General features: G+C 31.1%; 1 long non-coding RNA gene across 1 annotated transcript; it reads right to left on the bottom strand.

Annotated features, from left to right (window-relative positions):
• Window positions 1–1,126: 1,126 nt before the first annotated feature.
• LOC147817054 (uncharacterized) lies at window positions 1,127–8,187 on the bottom strand. Its single transcript, XR_015430084.1, has 3 exons — window positions 8,047–8,187; window positions 5,092–5,212; window positions 1,127–2,966 (listed from the first exon to the last, which is right to left on the bottom strand). It is a non-coding gene; the product is annotated as an uncharacterized LOC147817054 (long non-coding RNA).
• Between the last annotated feature and the right edge of the window lie 456 nt (window positions 8,188–8,643).

Below are 8,643 nucleotides of genomic sequence, written 5' to 3'. Positions count from 1 at the left end.
TTTTGTAGAGACCCATTTATCATTGTATTAAAAATATCTTATTAGAAATATAATTTCAGTTTTTCTTAAGAAATCAACTGGCAAGTTGAAATATTTTATTTACCAAAATTCTAACTTATCTAACATTTTCAGTGCATGCGATAATGTGTATAATTAGTTCGATCTACAGATAAAAATTACTGTTACGCCAAAGCGTGTTAGCGACCAGTTTTCTTTTGAGTGTAAAAATTATAACATTTCTTGAGCAAACCTAACGAGTTCCGCTACGCTAAATTAATTACTAGACAGTTTTGATTTTTCATAATTTTTTTATTAATAGTTTCGTTCTCAAACTTTATATGAAGCACATTCTTTTAAATTTGGAATAAATACCTAAAATGGTTATTGCCTATAGATACTATAGAAATGATCGACAAATTATAAATTTAAATTGGTTTTATGAAATTTATCTTAATACAGTTACGTAAATGAAAATAAGACCTAATGTGTGAAGTGCCAACTTAGCTTTGATAGCAAACAATTAATGTTGTATAGTTAACTAAGATTAGGAGAAAAATAAAATTTCAAAAATGCGATACTATGACGAGACAGCTAGTCTTTATAGCATGAAGGGTTTTAAATAATTTAAGTGATAGGTACACAAACAGACAGATCCGGAATAGTAAGATAAAATTGGTATTTCGAACAGTACGGGTTACCTTAAATGCGAAAACTGGTATTTAATAGTATTTTACTGATGAGGTGGGATCAATTGATAACTATCAATTTCATATCGAGTGTTTTATTAAGGTAACACTAAATTTGTGATATTTTATGCACTAGTTTTCCAGTTTCTAAACATCCCGTTAATTTAAATAGTTTTGAAATTTTAAAATGTTGATTTAATAAATACCAATTTTTACCTGGGCCCTGAAATTTTTTTTAAAGATTAAAACAAGTTTAAGAGTTAGTTTATTTTAATAATATCCTGCACATTCGAGATACGAATTTTGTCTATTATAAATCTTTTTTAATTAAGCTTTGCTTAAACTTCAGATTAAGTGCATTTTAACAATAGATTTTGAAAATAACTCACCCCCGCCCCCCACATTTACTTCAACCGATTCTAAAATATGAAAGAAACGCATGATGTATTTGGTGGAAATATATAGAAAAGGAATATTTAAAAATTTGTAATACCAAAATTAAATCCGATATAAAGTTTTATCCATCTAAATACGTTTCGTTTTTGAATCTAGCGAAAGTATTTTAATTTTTAACAATTCTCTGAATTTAATTATTTGAATTTAAACTGGCACACCAAAACAATTCTTTTGAATAATACAATTTAGATTTTAGTTAGTGTACTGGACAATAGTTCTGAGGAAAAACATTAATAAATCTAAATTAGTTCTTTTGCGCTAATATTTAATTTTTCTTAAATATTATGTCATAGCTGATAACGAGTGATAGATAACAATAAGCTTGTCTTAATATTTTTAAGACAATTTACAGTACGTATATAGACATTAGAGAAGGTGCATAAAATATTTAGAGACTGAATTTAATTTAAAATATTTAATGGGTAAATATGACTCAAAATAATTTAAAACTAAAAACTTCTAGATATGATAAAAAAGAATATTTAGGTAAATAAGATTTAATTATTCTTTACGTTTAAGAAAAATCTTTGAAATAAACTTTTAAAAGATGTACACTTAAATTTCATATATTTAAAAATATGTGTTTAGATTTAATTAAAAATATTTATGGAACTTAATTCTTATAAGAAAAAAATTTAAATTTTAATAATCAAAATATTGAAAATGGAATTTTCATATAATTCAAGGAGAATATATAAATAAACCTCGTGTTCATATGAAGAAATACGATCAGCGTTTCTGTTATGTCATGACGACTAGGCAACTGAAGTAGATCATCTTGGCAAACTACGATCCTCATGGCAACTAGGTCAGCAATGGACTTCTTGACAGACTGATGCTCATGGCAGCTAGGTCAGCAATGGACATCTTGACAGACTGATGCTCATGGCAGCTAGGTTAGCAATGGACATCCTTGGAAACTACGATCCTCATGGCAGCTAGGTCAGCAATGGACATCTTGACAGACTGATGCTCATGGCAGCTAGGTCAGCAAAGGACATCTTGGGAAACTACGATGCTCATGGCAGCTAGGTCAGCAATGGACATCTTGACAGACTGATGCTCATGGCAGCTAGGTCAGCAAAGGACATCATGGGAAACTACGATGCTCATGGCAGCTAGGTCAGCAATGGACATCTTGGCAAACTACGGTCCTCATGGCAGATAGGTCAGCAATGGACATCTTGGCAAACTACGGTCCTCATGGCAACTAGGTCAGCAATGGACTTCTTGACAGACTGATGCTCATGGCAGCTAGGTCAGCAATGGACATCTTGACAGACTGATGCTCATGGCAGCTAGGTCAGCAATGGACATCTTGACAGACTGATGCTCATGGCAGCTAGGTCAGCAATGGACATCTTGACAGACTGATGCTCATGGCAGCTAGGTCAGCAATGGACATCTTGACAGACTGATGCTCATGGCAGCTAGGTTAGCAATGGACATCCTTGGAAACTACGATCCTCATGGCAGCTAGGTCAGCAATGGACATCTTGACAGACTGATGCTCATGGCAGCTAGGTCAGCAAAGGACATCTTGGGAAACTACGATGCTCATGGCAGCTAGGTCAGCAATGGACATCTTGACAGACTGATGCTCATGGCAGCTAGGTCAGCAAAGGACATCTTGGCAAACTACGGTCCTCATGGCAGATAGGTCAGCAATGGACATCTTGGCAAACTACGGTCCTCATGGCAGCTAGGTCAGCAACGGACATCTTGGCAAACTACGGTTCTCATGGCAGCTAGGTCAGCAACGGACATCTTTGAAAATATGGTTCCCAAGGAGACTATATGACGATGAAGTACTCAATGCAAAGCCTAGTTTTAAACACAAAACAAAATGTCTTTACTCTTATGGTCAAATTAACATAGGGATTTTACTTTAGTTAGAGGCAGTGTTTGATATTATTGGGTGAAGTTTTATAACTATTAGCTACGCAAATCTCAGTAAACCTCCCGAGTCATTTACAAAATCTTCATTTTACAAAATTCTTAAAAACTTGTAACTATGTCCATATCAGTCCGAACATTTAATTTCTACTCGCAGGACCTCTGAGCTATATGCTTGCTCTTCAATTATTTATCACAGAAATCTATTAACAAAGACAGACGAAATTTGAATGAGAACGAAATTTCAATTACCAAAAACTCTAAATAACCACGAAATTAAGAGATTTACAGTCAGATATTCGTAAAAGTTATTTTGGAGCTTTGGAGAAATTACCAAATTTTATTAGCCTCCTGATCATCGATAATTGGCTTTTATTGGTTGATAATTGGCTTTCATCAACAGAAGTATACAACCAAGTAACTAAATGACTCACAAATGCTTTACATTGCTAAATAGTACTTAAAAATACTGTTACATTGCTGTAACTTGAAAGAGATTGTTTATAATTATAGAGAATATTAAAAAACAATTTGGTACGTATTTCATGCTATAACAAGAAAATTCAATTTTTTTAAAAAAAATTTCCATTTTTAAGTTTAAATAAGCTCTTTGCACTAAATTTCTCTTTAAATATAAAGATTTGTTAATTTCAACTCTATTTACATTTCTTTTTAGATTGTAGGGAAAAATCTACGCAATTTTCAACTAATTTCCATACTGAGCAGAAAGAAAGTTTTGAAAAAAAAAACAACATGAAAATAGTACCTTTATGAACGTTTTGGAACATTGAAATTACTATAAAATATGTTGCAGCTAGAAAATTTCAAAATAAGTTGGCACAAGTTTTTTTTATTGATCTAGAGTGTCAAAAAAGTCTCATGGGATAGTCAAAATTGTAGAGCATGGAACTTATTCAATTTTCAGTTCAATGCAAAATTTTTATCGAGAAAAATGTTTTTCTAATAAAAAGCAAAATAACACTAATATTGTCAAATGTTTTATAAATTCTTGAGATTTTATTATGCTTTTTATATCATTTAATTATAAAATGGTCAAAGTTAGAAAATCGATTTAAGATAGTTTCACGATTCTAGGAGTAGCCTTAAAAAACCAATTAAGAGCCGTGGTGCCCCCCCCCCCCCGAGAGTAAGCCTTCCAATGATGCTACCTAAGCATAGGCTGAGAGATACCAATTCTGCTCTTCGCTCTAACCGACCACAGTTCTGACGTAAAATATCCTCAGTCTGTTCATGGTTTAGAAGCTCGATACCATCAGACTGATCGTGGAAGGATTTACGCAATTTTTAAGACTTAAAATTAAATTTAATGTAAAGTTTAAAAATGTATAAAATATTAGTCAAAATAAGTTCAAAACTACACATGTTTCATGCCACGCTAAAGGCTCTACAGTAAATTCTAATTCATAAATTTCAAAATACCTAAATTAACGTTATTACCCGAGTTGTTAACTATTTTGTAATTTCAAAAAGAATTAACTATACATTAATATTGAATCTTTAATGAAAAATTTAATATTCTTAAGGCTTGATAGAAATAACAAATTCACGCATGCACCCTAGCTCTTAGTTCGTCTCCAACATTATACAAAATCTACATGCAAAGTTTCAAGGAAGTCTAAAGTAAACTATTATGTGTCCTGGAGTAAAAAATCTACGTTCTGGAAATGCATTTAAATTGTAACAAAATTCTGAGGGCAAAAACTCGAAATTTTCAGAAAAGGATATGTCTTTATATAAAGTTTATATAATATATAATAAATTGAAAATTTAATTTATTCAAACTAAAAGGTTAAATTATCAAAGCTTAAAAATATTCAAGTGTCTTTATGAGTCTACTTTCATTTTCATTCGTGAGTGCGAAAAAATTAATATCATTTCAAAAGATGGATCAAAAATTTAAAAGGTTTTCAAAAGCGAACGAAAAGGTTTTCAAAAGCGTTCTAATGATGAAATGTTAATCAGTAGACACATAGAATAAAATTTCTATTAAACAATTCTTTGATCAGATCAAAATAAATCTTAACTTCCTTACCCAATCTAAATCGGATAATGATGACCAACATTCTCCTGTATGGAATAGATTGTTTAATCTAGCGTAAAAAACTTTGTGAAGTAAAGTATCAAACATCTATTTTCAGGTAGTTTCTTGGATCCTGCAAGAAAATGGGAAACCTGTTATTAAAAATATGAAATTTGTTGCATATACAGTGAAGTATGTTTTTATACTTATACGAAATATACTTCAAGTTCGTTGATGAACGTTGTATACTTATTACTAATAGATAGATGAAATTAAACTAATACTACTACAATACTAGAGTTCGATGCTATATATTCAGACGGTTAACTTAAAATCTCCAATTCCGAGAAGAATTGAAAAAATAAAAGACTTAATATTTTAGTTCATTTTACAGTTCTCCGACAAATTTCTTGTCTGAATGAGATTTTAACTGTTTCGAATTTTTTAATCTGTTTACTTCAGAAGTAAATCCCGAATCCTGAAATCCCGAATAAAATCATGAAATCGATTATACATAAAATGATAATATGCTAATTGATGATATTGATAATATGCAAGATTTTACAAAGAATCTTTTAGTACCTGGCCATATTAGAAGCACTCTAGGTAAAATTCATTATAATTAATCGCACCGGTTGAAGGTTATCACATTTGAGTAACTACATACGAACTAATTAACTGTATAACGATATTAAACTTTCCTGATTTAAGGAAACAGAAGAGGAGAGATCCTAGACATATATGGGGTAGCGAAACCGAATAAAAACGAAATGGACTTGTAAACCTATAGTTTGTCTACGGTAAAAACTACCCCCGCCACAAAGTCTGAGGCCGACTGCTGCTATGGAAACACTAGCGCATTTCAAGGAGGGTAGCTTCTCTTCACTTTAGGGGAGGGATGGGCAAACTGCTACCCGCAGGAATGTTTTAATCGGTCAGCGGATAGAATTTTAACTCGCCGATCCGTGGCGAATCCTTTTATAACAAAGTACTGATGACGTTTTTACTTTATCTATTTTTGTTTCACAAAACATAAATTGATGGTAATAGCCAACACATACAGCTTCAATTGGTAAAATGTTGCAAGCAGAAGTTCATAGAATAGCCGTAGATTGGAGCCAACGAGCGTTTGTCATTCTAGAAGAGCAGACATACGAAATGTAATATTTCAGAAAAATTGACGAAAAATGGAAAATTTGACTCTTCAATTTTGTTCTTTATATTATTATAAAAGCTAAAATGGTTGTTACGAAAATAAAATTTTAAATGCAACAACTACTGTATTTATAATTTTTGCATACACATAAAAGGTAATGGATTACACACACACACACACCTTATTCAATTAAACAAAATTTTAAAGGTAAATATAATATAACTAGCATAAAAAAATATGATTTTCAATACATAAATTTTACATATACTTTACAGTATGGTATATCCCAAAACCCCCAGCCACATTTCCCTCACTCGACTGAAGTCATTATCGGTGAAAAACTAGAACTCATCAGGAAAATAGTGAATTCAGTGTTCTAAGCATATATGGCAACGTTACTTTTAAAAAGTAATGAGTAAAAGTACAAGTATTTTTAAAAAAAGTAACGATTTAAAAGTAGATTTCCAGGAAATCGAAAATTCAAAGTAACCTAAAATTTTATTGAATAATATTCTTATGTTCTTTAATGTTTTTGCAAAATTGTTGTTATTTATTTAATTATTTTTAATTTTGAAAGTTATGGACGTTAATTTACTTTTAAATTCGGAAGAATATTATAATATAATTTTATAATATAATCGTATAATATAATTTTAAAATCAAATATAATTTTAATATCAAACTTTTTATGGATTTGCCCGAAAAAGAAATTTTATCAATTGATTTTAATTTTTAGTTTATTATTTTTATTTATTTAAATTACCATTGATGTGAAATTGTTTTACTCTTTAGAAACTAGTTTTAAAAGCACAAACATAAACAAAGCAAACACGGGGTTTCAGATAGCTTTGTGATCTTTGAGCTAGTAAAAAATAATTGAACGTGCAGTATAAGTTTAAACAGAACAGTCTACAGTTTTATTTGTAACAATGCCTAATGCTGAAGTCATGCGAGAAAATCATTTTCCGCAAAAACGCAAGCATTTTTTTTTAATTTTTTCTTTCTTTCAAGAAAGCTTACAGAGTTTTAGAAAGAAGTAACGATTTAATTTGGTATTTCAGTTACAAATACTTGTACTTTTTCCCTAAAAAAGTAACGAAAGTACTAAATTTTAAAAGTAAAGAATTACAAGTAAAAGTACGCACTTTTTACTTGTACCGGCGGTACAAGTAACGAAAGTACTGCCATATATGATTCTAAGGTAGAAACGAACTAAGCTCGGACTTCACAAAGACTTTGTTTAACAAAATTAAAAGTTTATGCAACCTAAATTTTAAAAAAAATTTATAACACTAAACTCCATTATTAAGCTTGAATATACAATATTTTGGAATTTAGTGGGAAGTCTATTAAGTCTGAAATAGTCACAAAACTTTATAAGTCAATTCATTATCGGAGAGGGAAAAAATTACTAAGTTTTGAAAGCAGACTGTTAGATACAGTATTTAAAGTATGTGAAATGTCTAGTATTCAAAAACTAATAATCACGTTAAATCCCGTGAAAATATATATATATATATATAAATAAAAGAGTAAAACTATTGTTTCGTAAAACTCAAGTCGTTTTTACTCAATAATCTAAAGAGAATTTTAACTAAGCGAAACTGATAATTTTAAAAGTAATACTCTAAATAAGCCAATATTTATCAAAATATTCGAAAAAGAACTATTTTTAGATTTCACAATTGAACCAAGTTAATAAAAGAGATATATTAATTATTCCAAAATTTAGGCAATTACAAGCATACCATCAATTATCTCGAAAAACTTTAAGTGTATGTAAAAGTAGCGAAAATTAGAAAAAGACTTACTGTAAAGTTCAGTAAAAATTACACCACACCTTGAAAGACACATGATTTCCTTCGTTGTATCTAAAATTAGACTAAATACACAACCAACTCACAAAAAAAAAAAAAACTCACAACAACAAAGCAGAGATACGAAGAGCTCGTTTGGTACCAGTCTTGCCCCGTATTTTATATCCCTTAATATCGATAACGATTGGCAATTATTGTCTATCAAAGTCGAATTGAGTTGATGATGAAGAGGATCCATGCCACCCGCGTTTTTTGAGGCCGAGCGTTATCCCCTGCCAAAAGTTCTGTAGTGTGGAGGTAGCGGGTTCGAATCCTATCCTACCATGGATGTGTCTTCGTTCTGTCTTTATTTAAATTGTACTATCTGTCTTTCTACTTGATAAAGGTTCCGCAGAGGCATGGTTCCTAGCAGATTACCTAGCAGGTCAGTGAGCGGGTGGGTGACCATTTGGATTCTGTTCCACCGTAAAGCGCTGTTCCACCGTACTTCGCATCCTTTCTAAAGAGGATCAAAATTGTGATGGCATGTCTTCGAATTATCCCCAGGGATGTTTCCCAGACCGTCGCCAATTGTGCAGCTTTAGTGTGACG

Source organism: Parasteatoda tepidariorum, chromosome 1, assembly GCF_982258835.1.
Source record: "Parasteatoda tepidariorum strain Cologne lab strain chromosome 1, Ptep-v5.0, whole genome shotgun sequence".
In the NCBI taxonomy this organism is placed as follows: Eukaryota; Metazoa; Arthropoda; class Arachnida; order Araneae; family Theridiidae; genus Parasteatoda; species Parasteatoda tepidariorum.
This window is presented reverse-complemented; position numbering and strand designations above follow the sequence as displayed.